The 25,877-nt window shown below is 40.8% G+C and overlaps 1 long non-coding RNA gene across 2 annotated transcripts in view; it reads left to right on the top strand.

Moving 5' to 3' along the window:
- The first annotated feature begins 9,727 nt into the window (after positions 1–9,727).
- LOC139795527 (uncharacterized) overlaps positions 9,728–25,877 on the top strand; it is a 92,115-nt gene continuing 75,965 nt past the window's right edge. For both annotated transcript variants that reach the window (XR_011725550.1, XR_011725549.1), the window contains exon 1: positions 9,728–9,838. This is a non-coding gene — a long non-coding RNA (uncharacterized lncRNA). The remainder of the gene's footprint in view (positions 9,839–25,877) is intronic.

Here is a 25,877-nt window from a genome sequence, read left to right as displayed (position 1 = left end):
AGGAAGTAAAAATGTACTTGTCCATTTTGGGTACCTTTGAATAATTGCTAAAAATAAGATGAAAAAAATCAGGGCTCTGCTCTGCAAAGTACTTTTAATCCCCCGAAGAGTAACATGGTTCTGTCTGACTCCACACAGGCAGACAGGCCTAATTCATCTGTCTGTTGCTTGGTGTGTTTAAGTGATTTTGTAAAACAGTGTTCTCTAAATGCTGACAGTTTAATGGATTTCATTAGTGCCTGCCTACTGGCTGAGGGCTCAAACCTGCCCCCACCAGGGTTAGCTCAGTTGAGTTCAGAAGTGGCTGTGTGGAGGACCACCCTTATCTCAGAGCTGCTCCAAGAGCTGCATCTGGAGCACAAGCATCTGCATCTGCAAGAAGGGAGCAGAAGCATCTTCTGCATTTCTGCATACACAGCACAGTGTTGGCAGTGGCTGATGTATGCATGTAGTCGGATGTCCATTCATCTTTCTTGGCTTCTTATTAGGCAGAAATGTCCCCAGGGCTCCATTGTATACCCAGAGATGTGTGGACCTTCTCCTGGTCTTCCATAGTACCATGCAGGTGAGCAACCTTGCTTCACTATTTTGTGCTGAGGAAGTGTCTCTGTTGTGCCAAAACATGCTTATGCTTCACCTGCTGTGCCTGTGAGACCTCTAGTTGCATGGAATGTCTGACCACCATCTAAGTCCCATTTCCATTAGGAAATAGTGTTCATGATTTTGTTCCAGTCACTGACCAGAAAGTTGAATAACATATGAAAGATAGCCTCATCAAGGTAAATGATAGCTGAATTGAGTCTTTATTCACACTCTCTGAGGTCAGAGGAAGCTTAACTGCTTTGGAGTATGTGTTGGGGGAACATTTTGAAGGGGAAAGCATAAAATTAACAATACAGATTCTTAGCAATTACTCCTTCTGTGAACAAAACAAATAAACAAAAAGATGGTCCTAAGAAGTCATGAGTGGTTTAGCTGTTTCATGGCATGTTAGACTGCTCCCGAAGCAAAGTGCACTTCAGAAGTAGCAGAAAAAATATTAGTTTGCTGGCATACTGAAAGTCTAGAGAATGACAATTAGCTGTAACAATTACAAACTGAAGGCAAGTCCTACAGTTAAAAATTAATCCCAGCATCTATTCTGTGATTTCCTCAAATTTCTTCTTTTTTGGTGGGAGCTGTAAATTCACATAGTTTGTCCCCATGCAAAAATAGTTTCTCCCTTTCCCTGAGAAGTGCTATGAGAGATACCTGTATCAGGACCCCATTCTTTGGCCTTATGAGCATCAGAACTGCAGTGTAGTTATGCCTCATGGAGTCCTAGCAACAACTAAACAACAACAACAACCTCTCTCAAGTTGCTGGGTCCAGTAGGTCCCGTCCCGTGCGATGGTCCTCACACTGATTGAGGCCAAGTTCTTTCTTGTGTCTCTGCTCTCAAGTGGCTGCTGTGCTCTGAGGCAGGGGAAGGCACATAAGGGAGCTGCAGTCTCCCCCTATGCATCACACTTTTTTTGCCTGCAGGCTTAATCTTTCCTACAGCCTTCTGGGACCCTTTTGGTGGTGGAGCTGAGGCATTCTAAGTGCTACTCAAAGCCATTCTCCAGCCAAGATGACTATAGAGCTTTTTAAGGCCTATTTTACTTCTACCACCTCATCTTACGCACTTTTTTTTTTGCTCTTCTTTTTCCCCAATAACAACTTCTTCAGGCATGGTTTGCCATTGAAGCTAGGCAAGAGCAGTGAGACATCTAAGCAGGTCTTTCATACTCCAGTAGAGGTCAGATACCTACTTACAGTAAAGGAGCTAATTCATTACAGCATGATAGATTATAACAGCTTATTTGGAGCCCTATTGTATAAATCACTTAAATGTGTATTTACATTCCATTCCTATTAATTACCACAAAGACTGTAATGACTGTGAGCTGTTCCAGTTTATCTTGTAAATATGTATTTAAGCAATTCTGTAGCAGGTAATATTTAATCAATAGACCATAACAGATCATTAATCATGCCAAACCTTTGTGTAAAAAGTGAATTTGTACTGGTGGAAAGTAATGGATCCTTTGGAGGATCCATTTAACATATTACACTACTCATGTGAAAACTTTACAATGCCACTAATGATACATGTTAAAAGCCTCAGTGTAACCTTCTGTATATTGTAGGTCTGTATATTGACAGGTATGAGAGTATTTTCTTAAGGTGAAGGAGCCAAGAAATTACTCAGCAATGATTCTTTTTAACATTTGCAAGCAGCTGAAAATGCAAGCTCCAAGGGACTGTACCTGCCTTATTCTTTCTTGGCAGAAGAGATGCTGGGAAAAGATGTCTATGAAAAGTGCTTATATGCATACTCAGTATCTGTAGTTGTACCTGAGCATCATGCAATAGTGTTTTACAGCATCAGTTCTGTCAACAGCTCTGGAAGGGAGAGAAAAATTACACTCATCCTTACTTTAGAAATTGGGAAAATGAAAAGAGACAGCATGCAAAACAGCAGGACGTGCTTACAACAAAAGGCTCAAGATCTATCCCTTCCTGCACTGTTGCTTTAGCAGATGACCATTTTTATTTTACTTGAGTGTGGGCAGGTAATGCTGATGGATTTAAGGAAGCTTAAGATATCATCTCAGAGGAATTGTGTGTATGTTCAGGAGCTAGTGTTTAATGGTAGTATTTTGGTGGTCTTCACTAAGTTCTTCAAAACACAAGAGCAGAAATGGTGGGCATCAGCAGGGGATGTATTTTTTTAAATACTTGATGCACAAGGCAAGTAGGAAATAGAAAGTAAAAACCTAAAGAGCTTCAAAGAGCCACAAGAATTTTGTATCTGTCACACAGTACAGAAGTCAAATTTTGTAATTAGAAAGCAGGAAAGGAAAATAAAGGAAGGAAGAAGAAGGAAATCCTGCTCACTTTACCTGTACCAGCAGCCTGACTGATTTTCAACAGACTGCTTCAGAGAAGGAGGTGAGCAGGATGTTTCTGCAGAGCTGAATTATCAAGTGAGGTAGCTGTGCCACTGAAAATCCACATGATTAACTGCATGGATGCTTGCCAGACTGTCCTGGGAAGCTGGCTTCAAGCTATAGCTGAAGTCATAGCTAAAAGTTAAGAGCCAAATTGTGGTCATGTGAGTTGGTCTGCTGGCATCATGCAGGGCTACTTCACAGTTAAGGTAAGCAGGGCTGGTTCCAGGCTAGGAGCATAATCCTAGAAACTTGTCTGTCCTATGTCACCAACATGCCATGCAGTTTGTGGCAAACAGCAGTGTCTGCTCAAAGAGGAGCCATGACTGAAATAGTGAGAAAGTAAGTCATAGTCCAGGACCATAATGTATTAGCAAAGCCTTGTCTAATCCAAGCCTTGATTAAGTTTAAAAAAAAGCATCTCTGTAATAGCAGTTGTCCTGTCTAATAAATAATCAGTATGTCCTAATTGTTTGACAAATATATTTATTACAGGCAAATGGTTGCAAAGTTAGGTGACTGCCATAACAGAAAGAAAAATAAAAAAAAAGCTTGTTTAATTCCTTATCTAGTAGGTGTTTATATCTGTAAAAGATTAATCAGTTTTGTATTTTTGCCAATTAGTATAGAAATTTTATGAGCTGGCATGAATATTCAGTTCATATGATTTTTTTTACAGCTATGTTTTCAACTCTAGAAAACATGGGAGGCTAACTCAACCCTAAATAGTGTGGTGAAGCTGAGTGCTGTTGTAATGAAGTAACCTATTACAAGGTTATCTTTCATATAAGATTGCTTTCCCTAAGCACCTAAGCTTTTCCCTAAGCATATTAACAACATCGGAAATGCACATTATACACACCTCAGAAAAGATTTAAAATTGGCTTCTTTGTCCACATTTATATAAACACCTCAGTCACTCCATGGTCTTATTTTACCTATGCACCTTACAGCTTGTAAAAGCGAAATGGAAGGAGCAGTCACCCATCAGAGAACTGCTCATGGGTGAACTTTGGCTGTCTCTAGTGGCATTAATTTTTCTCACTCTGAATTGCACTTGACACCCTTGTAAGGTCTGGAGAAGTTTTCCCGTCTCTGACTGGACTACATGGCTACTTGCTACTAACTTGCACTTCAAAGATGATGTACTGGGGAAAAAAAATTCCTTCTTGTAGTCTCTGAAGAACAGCTTTCTGCAGCTTTTGGGGAAGGACTGTTCTTTGCTCTTTTTATCAGTGCTGGTGAAGTAAGCAGCATGCTTGATGGAGAATTGCAGGACCAGGTACAGGAGCAGAGCAGGAGGTATGCTGCTTTAACCACATCTTCATGTTGGAACTCTAGCCTCCTTTTGTCTGCTTGCTGACCATACTAATGAACCTAAATGCCCTGCAACACTGCTGCTGTCATCTTTCTGTATACTGCCAAAATACATTGTGTGTAACACAGTAAGATGCGTCTGCAATTTGTTTGCTTCTGGTGAGGTATTTAGTTTCTGGACTGGACATCACAACCAGCAAAACACAATCTCTGAAAAATGGAGTCCCGTACAGTGGTAGCAGAATAGCTTGACAAGTACTGAGATTTTTAGGTTAAGATGATAGTAATAATAAATTTAAAGGTGCTATTCCTCTTCGCCTTGTTAGAGATTTGATTCTGTGCTCCCACTCAAGACAAAAATACCTTTGGCTTTAAGCCCTTATAGAAATTAAGTTTGAAAATATTCAGCTTTCTCCATTTGGTAACTAGATTTGGGAAGGAACATTTTTATCTGTCTCCAGTCTTCTGGAGCTACTGGTTATTTGGTGAAGAGCATTTGAGCTAATGGAGCTCACTTGAATTCCCCCTAGGAGTTAGATTCATTCCTGAATAAAGACTGCAGGATCAGTTATCAGCTGTTTCTCTGGATAAACTAAATACCCATTGAGCTTTTTAGCTTTTCCTTTGTGAAACCCATGGCTTTTAGAAAGGTCTGGTCATTTTTATTGTGGTAGTACTCCTAAATGCCCAGGCACAGCTGAGAGTGGTGCTAATATACACCACATGTTACCTACAGAATTACTGTGGCAGAAGCATGGGGTCCTTGCCCTGAGCACTTCATGCTGTTGGGGTTTTCAAGAGGATTCGTTGCAGAGTTCTACTTGCTGGATTTTTTTTCTGAAGTGATCTTTTTTCCAAATGTTAATTTTCACAGTGGAACATCAGTTACAAATGTATATGTTATTAGGGCATTTTATCTTATTTAAGAGGACTTCTTAGCACCTCCTTTGGCAGTTTTATTAACCAAAAGTATTCATTTCCTGCTTCGGAAGGGAGAAAGCTGTGCAGTTTGGTTTTAGCTATAGCAAACTGATAAAAAACTTACATAGAACTTAATGGAAAACCCCTGCAGATTTAAAAGCAAAATGCCATCTCCACCACACAGCCCTCTGGGATGATTCAAAGCCAGATGAGAATAGGCTAGCATAATTCTACAACTCTGTATTTTAGGAGCAGTTTCTTAAAAGCTGAATATTGCCTTCACTGTGAGACTTTTATTAGTGTTGAGTCAATGAAACCCAATATAATACTTTTGGATTTAACGCCTCCCAGATAAAGATTCGAGGAAAGTGTGATGGGAGGTGAAGGCAAGTGAGGAATCTGTTGCAATGATGATTCTTCTGTTGTATCACACACAAGGGCAATCCTGCACAAAGCATTTCCTGGGTAGAAAACCTAGCTCCTGAACTCTATTCCACTCCTACAGGCTGGGAGGAAGAAATGGCTTTTCAACTTAAAGGGCGGGCAGGAACTGCAGAAGATTCTCTGTCATTAGAGCAGCTTAGGTCAAGATTTCTACTCAAGCCACACCTGTGTAGTAGGCAAGCCTGGATAATATGTTCACAGTGGTCCTTTTTGGCCTTAATGATATAGGCAAAAATCCTGCAAAGCATTTGCATAGGATACTGTCAGCAGATATGCTTTCATTTCTTAGGACATTGTGTAATCTGTTTAAATTCATATGCTGACTTACAAATGGTGGTGTTATTAGGCCCATCTTCTACTCTGCTGATACAATGGAAGAATAAACTAAAAAAAATCTGGTAAATAAGCTGAGAGAGGACTAGAAAGTGCCTACCCTTTCAGCGAGTGCAGAACATCACTAATTGCTCTAAACTAACTTCACTGAAGTGCAGAGCAAGGAAACAGATAACACAAAAATGTATTAGTTGCTTTTGTTGCAATATAAAAGCCTGTGGCAAGGGATTAGCTTTCTGTTCAGCAGAGGAAGGTACTGAGTTTCCCACACACTCCACATCTCCTCTTTTCCTGTAGCTCAAGAATTCCAAGATATTCAAAACAATTTGGCAGCATCAGCAGTGTAGTTGGACGGCACATGAAGTGGTCTGGTGCTGCCCCACGGAATAGTTTCCTGACACCCTTTTGAGACTGCTGCTTACAAGCACGTTGTATGCTGAGAACATTTTTATGGGAACATTCAGCCAAGCAAACACAGATGGCTGCAATTGCCCTGCCCCCTTCCCTTCCCTTCCCCAGTGGTAATAGGCACTTGTATAAAATCCTGTAATTATTGGGGGTAATTCTGTATTATCAGGTCAGGCAAGTTTTCTTCACGAAGGTTCACCTGATGAGTTCCGCGTGGTGATAGATGAGTTCTGTGTTACTTCATATTACTTGGGCCTGACGCCAATCAAATCACCGCCTGACTTGTGTACCAGGTAATCAGTCACACCCAGGCTATCTAAAGCCATGCTTGCCTGGGCCAGTCTTCTGGGAAAACAGCTGGGAAGCGTGCCATAGCGACTGCGTTCCTGCGAAACAGCAGGTAAAAGCACCTAGGAAAGCTCAGCCACGCTTTAAGTACGCGATGGTACTTCTGGTGCTTGCAGGGGGGGAAAAAAATAAAAATAAAAAGACTGAAGGGCAGGAGGAGGTTTGGAAACAGAGTGGGCACATGTGCAGAGCAGCCGCGGTCGCAGCACAGTGGCTGGCTTTCAGCTGGGGCAGGGCAGGAATGTGGGATATTTCCCACAGCATCTCCCGGCTTTGGGAAGCTCTCCTTTTCCAGCGCCGCGTGTGCTGTGCTGCGCTGTGCTGCCTCCGAGGGCACGGTCGGATGTTTGCTTGAGAAACAGCTGCGGTGGTTCAACAAGTTACTGCTTGATCAGCTATTTTGTTCCTGCTGAGGTGCAGTAACCAAATCCGTGGGCTCTTCCAGGCTGTTGCAGCACGGAGGGTAACAGGCTTTGCTTCAAGTGTTTGCAGGTACGGACAGCTGCCAAGTCTGAGTGGTGGGAGCAGAGACAAATAGTTAAGGGGCAGTGACTTTTTAAGCAGAGACAGCTGCCTCCCAAACAAATGTCAGGCTGTGCCATAAAAGACACTCAACACCATTAAACATTGGGCTGTCAGCAGTAATTACAGAACATGTTCACACTGTTTAAAAAAAATCAAAAACTACAGAGAGGAAGAGAAGTGACATGAAAATTCAAATGTGAAGAAATTAAATAACTACACTTGGAAAAATAAAGTGTTGTTTATGTGACTAGAGAGTGTTGTTCCAAAAAAACCACAATTTAGGAGCAAATTTTGCCAGTGAGCCTTTCACATAGGAAGTGGGAATGATGAAAAGAAATGCTGCTTGGCTCTTTTGCTGTTTGCTCCTTTCTTTCTGAGAGTTGAAAGGCAGGCAATCTACACTGTGGTTTTGTAATGCTGATAGTTTGGTACTCGCAAATTAATGTATAACTCACCTGTCTACTTCAGTGTACATATGAGAAATTGCATGGTGCAAATCTACTGCACTGTGGAAACTAATCAGTCTGAAGCCCATCACTACACCTCACAGTTAATGAGGGAACACCCTTAGTAGAAGAGTCACACTGTTGGCAACATGTGGCTTTTTACCTATGGTCATTGCAAATAATGTCTCCAAGGGTTCAGGCAAAGAAAACAATGAAAAAATGTGGGTTCTCAAGTGATTTATGCTAGGTGTTTGCTTTTGTTCCTAATTCAACTTTGAGTTTCCTCATCCTGGTCATTTTGCCCTGCTTGTGTGACTCTTTACAGTGATGGGAAGGCATGATTGTAAAACCACGGGCACTTGCAGTGCACGTGGGAGGGGATGCAGTGCTGTAAATGTATGCTATTTGAGTCACTATATTTAAAACTGCTTCTGGCTCTTCAAAGAGAGATTCCTTTTGATGCTCTAGCATTCTGGTTCAGATAATAGTAAAAAATTAATAAATATATATATGTAAATTCCAAAGATATGTGTACAATATTATGGAAGGACTTTTCATATCTTTTGGTTTACTTGCTGAAGTAGAAATACTTTAGAAATGCTTTTTGAGCCTTGAATTCTTGCATTTCTGTAAACCATTTGTGGAGCTGTTTGGGACTGCTTCTTGCCCAGCACCATGGTTGTGGCGCATCTGTCATGGGCTGGCGTGTTCCAACTGGTTTTTAACACATTCACTTGAGCTTCAAGAAGACAACATGCATTCACTTTGGCCACGCTTTGCCAAGTACCAGCACCAGGTACCCACTTTGTGTACCAAACACACCTGGAGTAGAGCAGCCGTGCATTGGCAGGACTGACAGTGCAAGCTGTTACAAATGCTTCTGGCATGAAACCCTATGCAAGTACCCGCCTATGCCTGCCAGTGCCCTGCAGCCTCTCATCCTCTCTTGCAAACAGTATTTAGATTCTCTCAGAAGGACTCTTGGCTTCCCCTATGTGGAGCAGCAAATCCTTGCTGCTGTTTGGAGCAGGATGTCTTGACTGGGAAACACAACTGAAGGCCTCAAGCAAATTGTCTAGAAAGTGGTAAATCAGTTCATTAGCCCATTTACAAAATCAATATATCACACAGGGAGCTGTACAAAACTTGGCAGGTCTGCCTATATCCCCTTTGCACCTGAGGGACTGCTGACTGAAAAAATAAGAGCTCATTCACTGCATCCTTAGCAGTATACAGCAGCCATGGACCTCACTGGGGTGAGCAGAGCAAGCCTTGCTCAGTAGGTTAGCACTTGCCAATTTTTGTGCATAGCATGTCCAGCTCCAGGAAGATTTTTTTCAGTGGCACTGGAGGTTCATGTAGAACTCTGGAGAACAAATATTAGAAGGAGCGTCTGAAGGATGGGGTTGTTTATCCTGGAGAAAAGGAGACTGAGAGGAGACATTGCTCTCTACAACAACCTGAAAGGTGGTTGTAGCGAGGTGGGGGGTGGGTCTCTTCTCCCATGCAGCAAGTGATAGGACAAGACAAAATGGCCTCAAGTTGCTCCAGGGGAAGTTTAGATTAGATATGAGAAGAAACTTCTTTACTGAAAGGGTTGTCAGGGCCTGGAACAGCCTACCCAGGGAGGTAGTTCAATAGCCATCTTTGGAGGTGCTTAAGAGATGTGTAGAGGTAGTGCTTAAGACCATGGTTTGGCTCTGGACTCTAAGTAGAGTTAGGTTAATGGTTGGACTTGATCATCTTAAAGGTCTTTTCCAAACAGAATGATTTTGTGATTCTGTGAAGTAAGTTGATCTTCCTGAGCCCTGAATGACACAAGTCACAGAGCTCACGGTTACATAGAGCCCGGTGGTTCCAGCCATGACAGAGAAGCAAATCTGTTATTAATTCTCAAGTATTCGGTCTGCTTTCTTTTGTAGTAACCACTGGATTAAAAAAAAACACCTTATTGCAGGAAAACCTATGTTTCACTAATGCCACCATCACTTTCTTGTGCAGAATGGCTTGCTGAAGTGTGGAGCTGGAAAAGCACAACCCCCATTCAGTGCTTGGTAGGCTCCTCTTGGTATTGTGCTCTGACGTGAAAGGATATGGCTTTCCTGCTGACTTCAGCGAGGGGTAGGGCTGTTTAAACAGCTTTCCCTGCCGTTGCTTTAGTCATATGCATTTCCATGTGCAGCAGGGTTAAAAGTCTTGGCATGGTTCCTGACTCTGTGCTTCACCCTCGTGTTTGAAAGCAGTGGTTGGGGGGCAGCAAAGAGAAGAGGAAGACATTAGTATACAACAAGAAGCCAAAAACCAAAAGACCAGCCCGTGCACATGTTCCCACTTCTCAGCAACTGTGAATCACACGCGTAAAACACATTTGTGCTCTGATTGTGTGACTTGTCCCTAGAATGCTTCGAACTTTTTATAGCTGCTCCCACTTGCTGCAGTGTCACCTGCTGGTGAGATCAAAGTACTCGATAGCACGCTCCCCCGCGCCACGCTCAACAAAGTCACCAAAGCCCTTGAAAACTCCTACAGATGTTTCCTCTCTGAAGACAAAAGGATATTTTTCTCCCCTCCCTTCCTCCTTCACACCAAAGAACAAATCCTATGCCTCGCTGAGTTTGTACCACCTCAGATTAATTGGCACTAATGCAAATGTTCGTGGCTGTGTGGGGGATGTTGCTGAGAGCATAATGGTTGTTGTATTTGCTTGCATGTGGTTACTCCACTTCAGCTGTGTAATTCATTGCTTTATAAAGTGCTTTACAATGCACTACAGCACAGGAAGCTAATCATATGCCGTCACAGACAATACAGCAGAGATTCAGAGAGTTACTGCAGGTCTCCTAAGGCCCATGCCCTGAAGTCCCCAGTCCTTTTTCATCAAAAATCCCCCTCATCAAAAGTCTATTTTGCCACCTGGAACAAACTCTTAGAAGCACCAGAATGTGCTTTTCTGTCGGTTCCCCATGGGATTCCCTTTCATTCCTTTTTGGTCTAATTCCCCTTCCTGTCACTCCCACCCTGAGTTTCTCTTCCTCTTTTTAGGCATCTTACTGGCAGAGTATTCCAGGCAAAGAAACATGAAGGGTGTACGAGGGTTTCCATTCTAAGGGGATTATTTTGAGTTGCTTATGTTTCTGGCTGCAATTTTAAGCATTTGATATCGAGCCCAAAAGCAATTCTTTAATTGGAATGTGTAAGCTGAGATAGGTACAAGAAGAAAGATTTCTTAAAAAATTACACTTCCAACTGTGTAATTTTAGCAGTTCTCATGGATTGGTGTGTGGTTCTGAGGTATCTCTTGGGTCTTCTGGTGCAATTGATTGTTTCTGGCTGGTGTTCACAGGGTGTTTTTTGTATATGAAGACTCTGCTCTCTAGGTACCAAACTATGCTGGTACCAAGCTCTCAGCTCTAGCTTCTACCAGTAAGGCACCAAAGAAGACAGATGAGCTCATCCACTAGACAGTTACAATTGAAAGGTTACTGTGGAGGAAAGTAGTAAATTTGCCCAGCTGGTTGCTGGGCAAGTTTTTTCATTAGTCTAGTGTGCTGGCCTAGCAGAAGTGTAACATTGTAGAAGTTAATAATTTAATTTATTTTCTAAAAATACAAGAAATTATGTTAAAAACCACACATGACAAGACTATCAAATAGCAAACACTCAAAGGCTAAGGAAATTACAAAATTGAGCTTTCTTACCAAGCCTTAATTCTGTTTCCTGGCTTGTAGAGTTACAATAAAGTAAAATCAGATTGTCACATAAATTTTTGTGGAGGTGTTGGAGCTGGGCTCCCACCTCACTTGTTTTGCATGAAGCTGATGCTCCCATACCACCTACTTCCCTAGCACCCATATATTCCCATGCTGCTGGGGAACATTCAGCAGATGTCAGGATGTTCTGTACCCTAATTTAGAGACCAATTCTGAGGGACAGTCTGACCCTCCTTATGTGTCCCGTGGTAAATTACTGCTGTGGGAATGACAGCTACTCCACAGCTCACTGGGTCATTTGCTTATAAACTTGCTGTGTAGTTCTTCATAGTTGAAGGAGTGTCTTCATAGATAAGCATGCTAAGGATACATCCTATTTTCATTCTCAGGCAGTGGTTAGCATGAAATTCAGTTTCATGCAATGGAGTTAATTCATATTCAGTCAGATATTACTGTTCCCAGCAGATGAATGGTTATAGCCATTTATTTGAGGAGTCATCTATCAGTCTTCCCCATTTTCAGTTAAAGCTGGCAGCTTTAACTCCTCTGATAAAGATTGTGTATTTCCCCTACAATGTTTTTCTGTTTAATTTTGATAGGCTTTAAGTGCTAGAGTGAGCTTTCCTTCTAGCTACAAATGCTGCTTTTTGAAATTGGAGCAAATGACAGTAGAACTTAAGCACAATAACAGAAGGCATCTCTGCTCCTGTAATTTCACTTGCCTCTTTCCAATGTTCTTCTAAAACTGTAGCAAAATGTTGAATGGCTTCAGAATTTCATCTTTAAAAAGCTATAAAAGATAACCAAGGACAGTAAGCCACATGAAAATGAGAAAAGGGTACCAGAGCACTCAGAAATGTTCCGGTTCTTTTAGGTTCATCCAGCCCTTTTTCTGTTTGTTGCTTCAACTTATGTAAATTAATAGAGCTCAAGTAGATTTAATATTTATCATCCAAGACAGGAAGGGTCAACCCTCTTTTCTTCTATATTCCCTCTACTGGAAAATGTAGTTCCAGTAAAATGTCAGCATTTGTGATTTAAATACATTCCAGCAAGAAGATTTGCAAATTGTTATTTCTGCTGTCCCTCTCCCCAAATGTCTTTTATTTTTTCTTTCTCACATGGTAAGATCTAAAGGAGTAAAACAAGATGACTACTGTTTCTACATAACAAGGGTTCTAGTCTGTTTCTTTTTTTAAAGTCTCTTAAGGTTCTTGAGACTTTGGACAAAATGCTGTATAATAAAAAGGAATATAAAATATAAAAAAGGAATATCAGATTAATAATGGTGGTCTGTGAGTCTTGCAGAATGTCTCCATGAGATCCCCTTTCTAAGACAGGATCAATAGTTGAAATAGTAAAAGTATTTGCTCATTGCAAATATTTATTCTTTGGAGACACCACCTTTGGCATTGAAAAAATGTGTATACCCCATTGTGCCACATGCTGAGCACCATGGACTCCTATGAACTCTTCTCATTTCAACATTAAATGAAAACATTTAGGAACCTGTAATGCTAGGTGTGATGTCAATACACGAGCCATACTAAAACTATGTCCTTGATTTGCTTCCAAGACCGAGACTTGGACTGGTCTGGGACATGATAGATTGTCATACCACCATTTTCTGGTAGAATCATCAGTTCCTACAGAACTTTCATTAGAGAATTACCCCATCCAATAACAAAGATTACATTCTTCACAAAGCAAGTTCAGCACCACTCCACTGGTCCAATTTGTGTTTTGCAAAGCAAGTTCTATGCTATTCCACTTACATTTCTGGCCTTCTCTCTTCTGCATCACCAGACACTTGGCTGTCTTTCTCTATGCATCAGGTTTTAGAATATGTAGCAGGTTCTGGACATCCATGCGTTTAATGGCATCCTTCAGGTGCTCTCACCTGGTTTTATTGTGCAGTCTTTGTCTTGCTGTTCGTTCCTCTTGGTCCTGGCTTCACAGAGGACTGCAGGACCTGTTTTCTGAGCACCTTTCCTGTTTCTTGCTCTCTTGCAACTGAGAAGTCCTCCAGGCTCTTACACTCACACTGGGACAGAGCAGAACTTCAGTAATGCAGTTCTGATCTCTCACTCTCCATTTCCTTCTGTCATGGGTAATGCTCATGTAATAAAAACTTCATTTTTTAAAACTGCAAAATAGCAGGTATATTTATTCTATGGCTTTTATATTTCCGGTCTTGCTATGGGTTCATTGTTACTGAAAACCTTCTCTGGAGAAGATGTAGCTGTTACAATTTCAGTTCTGAATGCAAAATCTAATGTATCAGGGATTATACATACCACTGTCTTTTATGTTGTGTTCACTATATCTCACTCCTTTGATATGTTGTGCACAAATTGTAGCCCGCCTCCTGATGCTGGGCCTTGCAGGCAGCTACCAGTGGGTGAATGGATCTTTAAGTCAGAACATGTGGCATGGAGTCACAAAATGAGAGGCTCTGGTAGTAAACAGAGTGACTAGGGCTGATCTTGTGGATGATGAGGCATGAGCTAATTCTACAGTTGTCTCACCCATCAAGGGATTTGATAAAAAAGAGGACTTGGGGAATATTATACACTGGGAGAGAAGAAACCTGAGATGTCTGCCCAAGCCATATTCACTCTACACTGTTCATCACTATGACTCTTCTAGGAAGCTGGCGTTGGGGAGGAAAATTTCCCATTTCTTCCTCCTGTTCAGCTTCTTGAAACAGCACATTAGGGCCTTGCTACAAAAAGAGTATTCAGACATCCATCAGCTCCCCCACTAATTTTTTTTGTTTTGTTTTCCCAAGCTTTCTGTGTTTCAGTTTTGTTGGAACCCTTTGGCTGCTTTCATCCCTTATGACTCTGTCTCTCCAGCATGCTGAGCGCTGTGGTGTTTGCATTTCCAGGGCCACAGAGGAAGTGATTATCTTAAAAAACAAACAAAGCAGATCTTTTTTTTCTGATAGGCGTCATACTGTAAGAAAACTCCAGAGCAGGCAGAGATGTGAATATGAATGTACATGTGCATTTGTCCCTCTCTGATCAGTCACAACTTGCTGAGGAAAGGGAGAACTGATTGAGCTCAGTGCCACAGCTGGGATGGCAAGCTGCTGCCTGCAGGGGCAGCACAAGGGAAAGAATTGAAGTCAATTGCAAACAAAATCTTCCTTTTTAACAGGCTGCAGCTGGAGAAACCAGAGAAGAGAGTCAGTGAGTGCAATGAGGAGGTCCCCACAAACAACTACAAGGTACAGGAGGGAACAGTGTTTGGTATGGGGCAGCTTTTGCTTAAGGCTGAGGAAATGACAAAGGGTTATAGGTTTATTCTGGGATGGGGTCAGAGATCGAGGGTGCTGCTGTCATGATGAGTGGAGAATAGCAAAGTCTTCTGTCTCTTCTGAAGAGGTGTTTGGAGAAAGTGGAGGTGATGCAGAGAGGCAGAGAGTATGGTGGCTAGTGAGGGAAAGAGGCACTGGTGGAAAAGAGAGGCTGGGAATGATGTTTTGAGGCGGCTGAAGAAGAGGAATTTTGAAGGCTGGGTGCTGTAGTACAATGAGACAGTGGGAAGCATTGTGAGCAGTTGCTGTATGAGGTTAGGTCAAAAGTTAGGGCCATGGGAGCCCTTTTACTGAATGGAAATTAAAGAACAAGAAATTTAGAAAAGATGGTGTGGGGACAGCCAACTAAACTGAGGGAAAGGATGATTGGTTCATGGGTGGCCATAGACCTTTTGTTATCAGTACAAATGGTCCAAAGCACTACTTTCCAAAGATTGCACTCTTTTGATCTGTAAGAAGAGGAAGAATAAAACCAGTCATATTATGGCTTTGAATAGTAAGTGATCCATCCAACAGCTAAAAAAGCACTGCAAATAAGAGCAACTAATTTATGGAGAGTATACAATATACAATTACAAAATGGCAATCTCTCCCTTTTGCATCTCTCCTCCACATTTCCCCCTAAAAATCTTGAATGTGATTATTATAAATGTTTGTTAAAAAATGGTAACCCTTTGCTTATTACTGGCTAGGGAATAGGATCATTATATCTGAATAGCCATTCCCAAACACTTAACAAGTTTCTATATTGGATTTCAGTATCCTTCAAGACCAGGTGTTTTTTCTCTGAACTGTGTGTGCAGGGGAAACCAAAAGTTCGTACAGCTTGTGTAGTTGTTAAAACAAAACAAAACAACAAAACCCAAAACACTGTCTGAGTTTAATTCTCTCTTTAGATGATGTGTGTGAGCATAGATACTAAAAGTGCTTTAGGTCAGATCTTACACATAGCTCAGTTTAGAAGTTAGCCAGAGTTCTGAGTATTGCTGCTCTTTTGTTAGGAGGAGAGATAGATGAGGCAATCAGGTGGTCTTGACGAAATCTTGTATCATGACAAAGAGTGCATGAAGGAGCCGCTCCCTTGAATCCATGGGGGATCAGACAGGAGATAATCTCTTTACACACCGGGGTCAAGCCTCTCTGCCCCAGCCTCTGCTCATCCAGATGCTTATTCTTTCCGGTTTTGTCAGAATAATGATGGAGTCTTTTTTTGTCTTCCTCCTCAGTTTTTTCTGGTCTTGCTGTTTCTGTCACACACAATCCCTCGCAACATAATTGTCTGTGAAACCTCTCTGTCCACATGTGTCTTTGTTTTGGGAGATGGCACGTAGTTATGTTTAGGGTGGAGATCGTTATTGTTTCAAACATCTGGATTCATAAAGAACTTTAATGGCTTTTCTGAATTTATTCTGAATGAGAGGATGGAGTGTTACGCCCACCATCTTCCACTAGCTTTTACCCAGCTCATAGCAATAAAACGACTGGAAGCCACATAACCTGTCAGGCTGCTTATTAAAGAAGATGTCAGGAGAAGACTATTAAACCTCTCTACTTGAAGGGAGACGTGATGAATGACCTATACAGCTTATATTGCTGTGTCAGAAGAGCAAAGTTCAGGAAACTCCTTGTCTTACAGAAAGGGGTAGACACCATAGAAAGAGGAACAGAGAGATGTTTCCCCGAAGGCAGAGGCAAGGATTGTCCTGAAAGGGCTGCGTTGCTGTGACCCTGACTGCACTTCTCCCTGGAAGCAGGCTGTGGGTGCAGGGCTTGGAGGAAGCATCCAGCTCCATTCCTCCAGAACTGGGGAGATTTCAGGCAGGATCATAGCTCATGGCAGCTTGACCTCCCCCTGTGCACCAGGGGGTCATGTGTAAATCAAATCCCCCTCCCCTGAGGGGTGGTGACTTTGTGTGGTGTGAATCAATATACGTCCTGGAAGAGGAGCTCTGAAATAGATATCTCTTTAATGTGTGTGCAGAATGTGTAGGGAATTATATCATGTAAATGATAATTTGCACACATTGGAGACACAAGTGAATAGTTACATCATCCACCAACACCAGGGGAGTGTCCTGGATAAAAAGCACGTGACATATTAAATAGATGTAACATTTAACCTTAGATGGTGATGCATGTGCGAGAGACACCATTACTGCCCTGATGGCAGTGGGAGAACAAGATGCTCTGAAGGTTTGTGATACAGTGCTAACGGGATGTTTCAAGGACCATGTACCTCAGCCATGGGAGCCCTTTTACTGTACGAAAATTAAAGAATAAGAAATGTAGAAAAGATGCTGTGGGGATAGCCAACTAAACTGAGGTAAAGAATGATTGGTTCATGGGTGGCCATAGACCTGCTTCTTAGTTCCTTGCTCCCCTGCAGAGATGTAGTTTCTGGTTGCTTGTTTGGAGGGTCTTAGCAGTTTATGGCAAGATGTTTGTTCCAAAGTGAGACTGAGCCAGTGGAAGAGAGCTGCTCAGCAGCTTGCTATAGAAATGCATGATACATTACTTTGTACCACAGGGTTCCACATGGGAAACAAACAGAAGAAGTGGCACTCCATTAATAGGAAAAATGAGTAACAATATAGTTTTATTGGCCATGTCATCCCTGGCCCACACAGGATATTGTAGATAGGCATTAGGTAAAATTAGATAATGTGATGCAAGCATTATAGCTATTTTACAACCAAAATGTACACTGAAGAGTTAACGCAGTGTTTTCAGAAATCTCTGTACTCAATTTAGTATGTACTTTAGTCTTAATAGTTTGTTATTTGGAGAGGTCTGGAAATGAATCTGTCTGAAAGTAGAATATTGTCTAGGCTATCTATGAAGCACATCATCACCATGGGGCACTATGGGATTTCCCACTGGTGTTGTGTGCCCAACCCTCTTGCTCTGTGAAAGTCAAAAATTGTTCCTCTCTAGCTACTGCTGAAGGTGTGGGAAACTTTAATCAACCACTGATGAAAAATCAGGCTGATGTCACGATAAATTCCCCAAATGTGGCAACAGTGTTTGAGAAAAAAATCCCAAAATATAAGTGATGCCTTTTTCACTTCAAGGTGAAAGACGAGTACACTGAAATCAAAGGGAATACAACAGATTTAGCTTCTCCACATTGCTGCTCGAAGTGTAAGTTGTACCACCTCCCAGACAGGTACCACTTCTGATTTTGCCAAATCACTTGACACTGATATTGATGTGTTCATGGCTGAACATCTAATACTTTTCCTTGAATGTTTTGCTGTGATATGGAATAACCCCCTGTGTTGTAATTCAGAGGTGCGTCATTCTTTTATGGATGTCTGAGCATTCTTGTTTGTTCCTATGTTAAGCCCTCTGCATCAAGTTTAGGAGTCTAATGGTCTTTTCAAAAGAATCACCTCATCAATGGAGCAAATTGAAAAAGCACCCTCAGCTTAGGAAGATTTTTTATATTTCTGTGAATATTAGTTTTGCTGTTTAAATTAATGTTCAATTGTGTTTTGTTTTGTTCATTTGTTTGTCCATAGCAGAGACAAATTCTGCAATTAAACCAGATTAGTTCATTATAGATGACACTAATAATTGAGCAGAGACACTGGAAAATCTCTCTTCTTCTTTACAGCAAATGCACAATTGTCAGAAGGTTATACTGGATATAAAAAGTCACATTACAGTAAAGGAAGTGCATGAATCCTTAATCTGGATGATAGAAGAACGTTGCTGGCAGGAACAAAGGCTATTTCAGAGTCCCAGAGTCTAATGAGTGGTGAGTAAGAGTAGAAACTAAAAAAGAAGCCTGCTTTTGCTATAAACCTATGATGGTGCTCTACGTTTGGCTGAGATATTAGGCTAAGAGTTATAGGGACATTTATTCTTATGTCTGAGGCCAAAAGAGCTGAGGAATATTTATCACTAGCACTCATATCTAGACTTCCCCTCAGTATTTCTTTCTGATCCCATTCCTGGCAATTAATGTGTAAGAGAGGGACCATATTAATTTTCAATCCAGAAATAAGTGGTACCTTTGTTCTAATATGCACAACTTCAGTGCAGCTGGAAAGATATGAGGGAAGGTGACTACCATAGGGAAGCAGGACGGAATATTTTTGTAGGTAAGCTTTAAAATACCTTTTCCACTAAAGCTAAGAATCTCTATTTAGTCCACATTCATATTAAGAAATAAGACATAGTATTTCTTCTGCTTTTTAAAGTTACCATAGTTCTCTCTCTTTCCTGCCGTGAACTCTCAGAAATTACCCACTGTAGATCCCACTAAGAGGAAGGAAAATTAACCTGTATGTTTTGCTTGAAGTTTGAAGTACCCACATTAAAAAAAAAGAAAAAAAAGGCACGAAGGGATTACATCAGCAGAAATGTTGTTATGGGTAACATTTTCACAGATGCCTGTCTGGGATACCAGAAGCCCAATAACAGCTCCTCTGCTTTTGAAGGTGTGATGTTTTGCATCAGCCTGTCCTCGAGGTATGTGGATGGCTTCCACTGACGTGAGCTGCAGCTGCACAGTGTAAATTAAGGCCTGTGTAATTTATTTCTTACATTAGCAGCTGCAACCTCAAATTTACCCACAGTGACTGTTTTTTCTTCCTTAAGAAACACAGCTTTTTCATGTATCAGTTCATAAATACTTTCAATGGAAATTTCAGAGATTTTGGGGCCATTTTAGCCTTGACCACCATTTTGGGGGATATGGGCATACTATGGCTCTTGAATCTGTGCCTCCCCCCTTTAATGGGCATTGCAGTATTTGCCTCCCAAAGATGTAATGAGATGCAGCTTGCGAATACCTTGGAAAGTATTTGGATAGAAAAGGCTTCATATAAATGTCATTTAAAAAATATTATATTTGCCTTTAGAACAGCTGAAATACAGGGAATTTGCTATACACTAAAATGAAAAATTAGAGGCAGTAATTCACAACTACAGCTTCCTGCAGGTTCGAGGCTGTAATGGAGACAAGGCTCAGGCATCTTACTAGTGCACACTTAAATTTTAAACAGATATCAAAAGAAAACCTGGTGGTAAAAACGTCTGATCTGCTTTATGCAATACCCTTGTGCACAACTAATTGGAGATTTTGGAAGTCTTTTGGCTGACACAGAATTTTGCAATGGCAGATCTCAAAGCACTTCACAAAGTTCATGATTCTTGCTCTGCAGATCAGGGAACATCTTGGCTTTAAATGCAAAGAGTCACCTGGGGATCAGGGAGTGATGGCTGGGGAGAGAGCTCCTGCCTCCCAAATCCCAGGGGAGCTCTTCCCAGGAGACTCTTTTGCCTCTCTGAAGAGGAATTTAAAAAGCTCCCCTGTTAGCATTTGCTGGAGCCCTGCTTCTTGCTCCTTTTCTACTTTCTTACAAGTGTTAATATTTCTAACACTGTTCAATAATATCTTAAAAATATCTTTGGCACCAGAGGCATTTTTCACTTCACTGTTTTGTTGTCTTTCTCAAAGTGCTTGCAATGAGTCCTTCTCTTCCTTAGATAACAGTCTTGCTGAGGTCTAATAGTTCAGTTCCTAAATATTACGTCTCTTAAAAAATACACCAAAAGAATACAAAACGCCTAGTATAAAACAATATTTTGGAATATAAAGAAGCTTACTTGGGTTAGTACTCCATAATAACATGATTATTTCTCCCCAAACCAGTGCTACTTATGTTGTTTCATGTTTGAAATCTGCTTTGCATTTTTTTTAAATTTATGAAATAATTGGCTTTGCACAACACACAAAAATATTCAGAGACCCCTGTGCATTTCTGCCTGATCTGCTATATTTCCTCTCTCCAAAAGAAAAAGACCTTGGATGTTTTAGACACAGCAGTCAGCATCCTTCAAAAGACAAACTTAAAAATTAGCTCTGATGTGATATAACTAAAATGCTGATCATTCAATTTTTAGCTATTCAGGGTTGATGATAGCTGAAATAAACCAGTTACACAACTAAGGCTTCTTCCAGAAAAAACATTTAATCACACGCATACATGGGCATACATGTAAGGTCTGAGATTTTTAGCATTTTCCTAAATTAGGTCTTTAGTTTCCTGGGGATGTATTTACAGGAAACTTCCCTCAGCAATATGGGGATTTCTCTGAGTGCCAGGGCAAAGGAAATATGAGGCTGAAGTTTATGGGGGGCATCTCAATTCCAATTTCTTGTGGCTTCACCTTAAACATAACTTTGCTTCTTCACTCTGGCTTTCTCTTGTTTGATTTGGAAGAAGTAGTTATGTATTTCCTTAAGTCCTCATTAATGTGGAGAAACATTCTTTTCATGCTCGTAAAAAACAGATGCATCCCAGCCAGGCCCGGAACATATGTGACTGGTTCCATCCTTTTTGCAACATATTGCTGTGTGAAATAAGGAACATGAGACAATCATCACTTTCCAGTTTCTCCGGACTCTGATGCCAGATAGAAGGCATCAATCCATTTTTTCTCTCATCCTTTTTTTAGTCCTTATTCTCCCATACTGATTAAATTTGAATAGCCATTTTATTGCCAATTCTTCTAGCTATGATCATGCCTTATTATACTGTTAAATAAAGTTAAAAGGAAGTAGAAGAATCAGTCCCTTTGCTTGCCTGTTACTATCCTGAAAGTTGAAATGCTTTACCTTTCTCTTTCTTCTCTTGTTGTTGGTAACTCAGACGTGTAATTCTTGCATTTAATAATGTTGATGTTGAGGTTTGATGGTGATGACATTCTAAGAATCCAGAAGGAATTAGTAATTTTGCAGTGCCAAATCTCACTGTGGATGGGAGGGTGCTACTAGCGATGTGGAAAAAACCAAAACCAAACACAAACAAACCAGGCAGGAAATTTTTTTTTTTTTTTAATGCCTCTTTTTCTTTCTTTTAATATAAGGAAGATCTTGAAGGTAGGTGATTATACCTCTGGCTGCACAGAAGAATTGACTCAGAACTTCTCATAGGAAAAAATATCTCTGTGGAAAGATTCACACATTTTTCTCTTTTATTTAACTTTTTCTATTACTCTTTGTTCAAGCAGAGTGTTTTAAAAAGCATTGGGCATACAGCAGGACATACATAAAATGCACACCTAACTTGTTTCTGTAATTTACCTCCGTACATCATATTGTTATTTGCACATGGAAGTTGCACAGTTTACATATGCAGATATAGGGCTCTCATTCTGCACCTCTGAAATAAGGAGGAATTTTGCCATTGAATTTAGTGGTTATCAGATAAAATCCTGTAAATACACATTATACATCCAAATTCTTGTGTCTTTCTTGTCTAGTGAACTTGAAAATATAAACTTGACTTGGATGCACTGGGCAACTGGATGCATTATCCAATATTTGTCCCTGAGTGAACAGTCATACTCTTATAGTAGGAGAAAATGTCTAGTTCTGGCTCACTGACAGTAAAGAGAGAAAGAAATTTTTACCTTTTTTCCATTGGTTCCAACCAGGAGTGAGTGAATAAATTCAGCTAGGCACATAAAATACATTGAAAGTTGAAAGTAATTAAGTTTGCATTATACGAACAGGATTCAACTCTGAAGAGTGTTCTTTATTTCCCTCTCTTCCTTCCTGATTTATTTACTGACTTCTGGGCAAATTTGTTTGCCATGTGGTGCCAATTGAAATGAAACCAATGAATTTTCCTGACTGCTCAGGGTACCTACTGTCAGAAAATCTGCAGAACTTTTAGAATTAGCAGACACACAAAATGTTTATCTCACTTGTTAGGTTGGTAAAAGCCCACTGACTTTCTGAAATCACAGCAGCAAGCTGTAAGTGATGTGTGAAATGAAAAGGCTTTGCTCACCCAGCAAACACAGAAAACATTGAGTAAGCTGTGCCATTCAGACTGGGCTTGATGGAGAGGAGAAAAACAGTTGTGGTACAAGAAGAATTAAGCCCAGAATATACCAGCAGATACAGAAAATAAATCAAGGTTTACATAATTTTTTATTTTTCTATGCAATTTTTTTTTCTTTCCCTCTTGTTTTTTTGTCGGTGGTTTTTGTTTTTGTTTTTGTTGTTTTTTTTTTTTTTTTTTGTTTGGGTTTTTTTTTTTTTTTTTTTTTTTTACATCTAGGGCTGTGCAAAGCTGAGTGGTTCTTTTTTGTGTGACCTGCATGAAGTTTCAAATGTGAAATGATCATTGGTTTGTGCAATATATTCCAGTATGTTCTATTGCATCAGGCACTTCATTTTGTTTCTGTCCACGTCTCTGTGTTTTAGTGGGAAACAGCTTTAGCAGGGAGCCTGTTGATAGAAAGCTGCCTTGGAAAATGAGGGCCTGTCCAAGGGCAGGATCATCTGTCTTTCCTGCCTTCAACCTTCTGACTTCCTGGAAAGGAAGGGGGAGCATGTGGGGCTTAGAAACTTAAATGAGACTCAAATTAAAGGATGGACCACAATGTAAGGTTCCATAGAGGCATATATTTTAAGGAGCACACCCTTGCAGAGGAACGAGGTGCTGAATCCCTTGTGGCTATCACCGTCTTAAAGGGAAAAGGAGGAGGAAAAAATAAGGTGGGAACCATAGGCTGTCCTCACCAGCAGCTGCTAGTGTATTACAGCAGGGACTGAACATCTCTGGCCCTCCCAAATTTTACTCTGTTGCCATACCATCTGCCATCACTACCTCCGCCTACTTGTTGGCTTAACCCCACTGAACACGTGGTCCTGCTCATGCTGGAATAAGTAGACACAGACTGTTATGTGACTGCTCCATTTCAACACTGAACCAGGACAATATGAATACATCACTAGAGTGGTAGCAGGGGCTTGACACCATGTGAGGATGGTAGGATGGCTTCTGGATGGGATCTAGGTTGCACTGCCCAGCTCCAAGTGTGAGGAGAGCAGGCATGTGGTTGTCTGTCCATGAAAATTTGCTTTAAATAGTGCCTTGTCAGGAACTGTTAGATTTCAAACTCTTTGGGTAAAGATGTTAAATATCTATACCTGTCCCAGGATCCAAGCTTTGAATTGGGTCCTTTTTGTTATAGTAACTTTTATTTACAAAAACCCCAAGATGCTCTGTTGCAATGGTTCCTAACAGTGCAGTTTACAATTTTTTTTGCAGTGTTTTGGCGTGTTACTCTAAAATACTGTGACAGATGGAGCATCATCTGTCAACAATTCCTATCTGACACATAGTAGAAATTATTGCTATGATGAAATTATTGATCCTGTATCTTTACATTCAGGAGTAAGGAGGATCTTATATTAGACTGAATAAATCAGAAGTAGTCTAATTTAGAACCCAGAAAGGATTTTACTCTAGAAAGACCCTTAGTGACTGGAGGTGGAAAAGATTTTAGTCTTGGCAGACACAGCTACATAAAAGCTAATTTCTTTTAGTTGTCTTACTGCTTTCTATGATGCGCCAACACTAGTATGGATGTATCTGTGAATCCTTCGTGTGTGTTTGCCATGACTGATAATAACTCAGATTTAGGATATTTTTGTATCCAGTGCATTATTTCGTGGGAGCCAACACACTTCTCCATGTAAGATCTTGGAGGGAGGGGAGAGCCAGACTAGCCAGGCTTGCAGTCAGACAAAAGCATCATGAAAAACAATTAACAAAAAGGATTTGGGTTTCCAAGAGTTGGCTGGCACAGATAGGGGATGTGGCACTAATGTGGCCTAATGTGGCAGTAATTATAGTGCTAATGCCCTCTTATTAGTGCTTAAACCCAGGATGCCTCCTGGTTTTAATGACCAGTGGCTTTTATCACTGATTTGCTACATCATTTGCTAATACTCTATCTGTGAGTAGTTAATGCTGGAGAAACAAGAAAGGGCTAAGCTGAAGTGATACGAAGGTAGGAAATACCAGGATGTGGCTCTTAACAATGATGTGGTGCATGAATCTACCTCCTTACATTGACCCTACTACTGGAGAGGTTGCACATGCACAAAAGGCATCCAGAGTCAGCCAGTAGGTAAGATGCCTTGTTGATAGTATCGTGAAAGTATTAGAAAGGTGAGTGTGAAGACTCATCTTGTTCTCCATGAATTTTTATTCTATCTGTGTGATACTGAAGGGTTTTTACAGGTTACAGCTGAATGAGCCGATTCCTTAAAGCTATCCTGCCTAGTACTTCTAAGAAGTTACCATTTTGATCCCTTCAGCAAATAGGGATGGGTTTTGACACTTCATGTGATTATCCCCAAAGAAAATGTGCTGCCTGAACATCTTCAGCCTTGAGCTAAAGCACCTGTAAATCCTGATCTGAAAATCTTGATGGCATGTTTTTCTTTGGGCATTTCTTGTTATGACTTTTGGTTGGGTCCCAAATCCAAAACATTTTTTTTTTCTGCTTTCTATTTAGACCATAAGTACACAGGCTGCTTGCTTTTTACGGAAAAAAAAGTTCAGCCACATTTGTGGACAGGGATTTGGCTGATTCATATTTTTTTTTCCAAACCTGGTCATCCATTTCCAACAGTGAAAGGGAAACACTGTTCATTAGGTGATTAAAAAAAGTTTAGAGTGGCTTGGAACTACGCTGAGGTGGATTTTCCTGCCAGAGAGTCTATTAGTAAATGCTTTTACGGAACTCTTCACTCATCCAAAGTGAGCAGGTCGTGCATCCGCAGTCTTGCAAAGCAATCATCTGTGAATTGTACATGCAGAAATGTAGGGGAGGCATGTGTGGTGTGTGTTCCAATGGGACTATTCCCTAGCCACCACTTGCTTTGGAAATTGTATTAAAAAGTACAATTGTTGGTCATTAGGGTTAGCCTTGCAAAGCAGGCATGACAGCATTAGCAGGAAATGCTTCCTTGATTTCAATTATAATGCATAAATTATATTCTTCTTCTGTCTTATCCTTGCAACACTCAGCAAGAACATTTCCATCTTGGTCTGGGGAATAGGATTTTGCACATGGTGTAACTTCCATTGCCTTAAATAAGGTCTCCACAGTTTTATCACTGAGCACTCACAATCTTCATTTATTGCAATTCAGCCAGGAGAAATTAGTTGCATTTAGATCCCAGTAGGCCACAGGCCACATGCAACTTTGAGATTTGGCTTCCATTTAGCCTTGGGAAATAGTCTTAAAGCATGATGTTCAAATTACAAGAACTAGTTACACCCCTCTGCCAACATTAGACTAAAAAGCA

Source organism: Heliangelus exortis, chromosome 3 (genome assembly GCF_036169615.1).
Source record: "Heliangelus exortis chromosome 3, bHelExo1.hap1, whole genome shotgun sequence".
NCBI lineage: Eukaryota > Metazoa > Chordata > Aves > Apodiformes > Trochilidae > Heliangelus > Heliangelus exortis.
This window is presented reverse-complemented; position numbering and strand designations above follow the sequence as displayed.